General features: G+C 52.1%; 1 protein-coding gene across 1 annotated transcript in view; it reads left to right on the forward strand.

Moving 5' to 3' along the window:
- The window catches only part of LOC119582620 (hemicentin-1-like), a 154580-nt gene that overhangs the window by 123515 nt on the left and 28565 nt on the right, over positions 1-2500 (forward strand). The gene's annotated exons all lie outside the window — the stretch shown is intronic.

Here is a 2500-nt window from a genome sequence, read left to right on the forward strand (position 1 = left end):
AACTTGATTGGCAAGAAGGAAAACATTAAATATCATGTCGAAATCGTAGTGTTCAAAGGAGGAACACTATTTACAAAGTTCATTAGCTATTGAAATGATATGCAGATTACAATTCATGGAGAGCGATGTTCAAAAGACGTGGATTCTATTACTGTTGATTTTAAACAGACAGGACGCCAATGAATACCTGATGGTAAAGATCACCCTAATGGATATACATCTTTGCATATTTACAGTATACTGCATTACACACACACACACACACACACACACACACACACACACACACACACACACACACACACACACACACACACACATATATATATGGGGCAGCTCGGGGGAGGTGGGCCTTGCCAGTCCTCCTCCCCCCAGAAAGACCCACTGGCAACGTCAATGATAAATGGAAATGCTGGGGGAAGGGGTGTTGTCCCTCCCACCCAGCAAGTAAGGCGGGCTGTGGGTCCCGCTGGGAGGGCAAATGTCGGGGTGCAGTTGGAACGAGATTACTGTCCCGCCGGCGCCCGGGCAGGCCCCAAAACCCACCATGAAGTTTGGGGGGCAAAGCCCTCGTGAACCCCACAGGTGGATAGGGGTCCCCACCCTCCGACCCCTTTATTTGAGGCTATGTCGGCGGGGGCGGAAAAAGGTGGGTGCACCGGGGGCGGCCCACCGAGGCTAATCTAGGCGTGTTTTCCCGGGTAGGGTTTGGAAATCGGTCCTTGCGGCAGGATGAGCTATCGCGGGAAATTTGAAGGCTGGGAGTTGAGGTTGCCCTCTCAGAGGTGATGTCTGTCGACCCCCGGGGCTAGGAGCTGCCCCAGCAGCGAGAAAACCCCCTTTCCCCGGGGGATTTGCTGGGTCCAGAAAATGGGATTTGGCTTGGTCCCAAACGTCCAACTGCATCGCTGGATTTGGGTACAGCGATACGGGTACAGTGGCAAAGGAGAAACCAATTTTTTTAGCACGCGATGGGGGATCCTCTAGAACGCAGGGTTTCCCGGAGTGCCGATTTCTGTGGCCCCAAAAACCATAGGTGGTTGTGGCTACCCTGCGGGTCCACCAAAACTCCCCATCCTCCAGTAGCCACCCAAAGGTGTTTCACCTGGACAGACTAAGGAGGTGGAGTGTGCCCGGGGTTTTCCCCATGGCAGTCTCGACCATTCACAGAACTCAACAACCTGATAGACCCAGTGCTTGGGGGAGCTCTTCAAGTTTGAAAAATCGAAAAAAGCTCAGGAGTCCATGGCTACGCCGGGGAAGGCAGAATTTACTCCTTGGAGCATTAGAGGCCACTAAAGGTGCGCGGGGCTCGGCTGAATGGGAAAAAGTTTTGATCTTTCCATGGGCTGGGCTCGGACACTGCTGAGAAGGACAAGGAACAGTTATCAGGAATTTGCTGAGGAGGTCGAAGGCCATTTTTTGGAAAATGACCTTGCCCTGCCTACCAAGCCCTGAAAAAACTAAACCCAAAAACCCCCCCACAGATGACTGCATTGATCAGCGGAGGGAGGGATCATCTCAGATCAGTTGGGGTTGGGAAACGGGGCTGAGTTTTTTGAACAGTTGTCCCAGGTGGACCCCCAACATTTAGCTTGGATGCAAGCGATGTCTCATTGCCTGTCCCGGCCCCACCCTAAAGCAAGGAACCCCTACCCAACAGAGTTAGGATGGCGATTCCAAGTGAAAGGGGGGAAAGTGCAGGATTATGTGATACCCCGCGGAATGCTAAAGGCTGGGGGCGAACCTATGGCTCGGGCCTTTTTACAGTCCTGAGCCTTTGGGCGGTTTGGTACCTTCCCCTGACCTGCTGAGGGGCGGGGTCATCCCCTTGGAAGGGGGAAAGGGGATCGTTGGGCTGTAGAACTCCGGGCATACACGCTCAGCATACCCGGCAAGGTTATCACCCCCTTCTTTTGAAAGGATCCGCAACCACCTACTGAGCATCAGAGACCCGGAAACAGTCTGGATTTTTCCCGGCAAGTGTACGATTAAGTTTTTTACTAGCGCTTCGAGTAATTTTGGAACGCCGCGTGAGTTTGGTCGTGGGTTGCTTGCACCTACAGACCTCAAGAAGGCGTTTTACTTGGGGCATCGGGAACGCTATGGGAGACCTGAGGCTCAGGGGGGAATTTTGACACAGATTATTGGCCTGATAGCAAAACCCCTATTTCTGGTCGAAAGGCTGTGAAGTTTGGGGGGGTATGTCGAATTTTTCCCTGTTTAATTTAGGGGAGGAAAGGCCCGGTCCTTGCACCAAACTTTTAACACCGTATGGACTGGATAATGGGTAGAGTACTAGCCAAAATCAGTGTGGAGAAACACTAGGCAAATTAAATCTAGACCTTGACTTTGCTATTTTCATCCTATCTGAGCCCTGGGGTACTTTTGGGGGGCCTTCATGCATTTAGCAGTGAGGCGAAGCCCCTAGGCTGGGATTCCTGGACCAAGACCAAGATTAGGATTTCAGGGGCCTGTTAGGGGAACCCTTCAGTAGATC

The sequence above is a fragment of the Penaeus monodon genome, chromosome 16 (genome assembly GCF_015228065.2).
Source record: "Penaeus monodon isolate SGIC_2016 chromosome 16, NSTDA_Pmon_1, whole genome shotgun sequence".
In the NCBI taxonomy this organism is placed as follows: Eukaryota; Metazoa; Arthropoda; class Malacostraca; order Decapoda; family Penaeidae; genus Penaeus; species Penaeus monodon.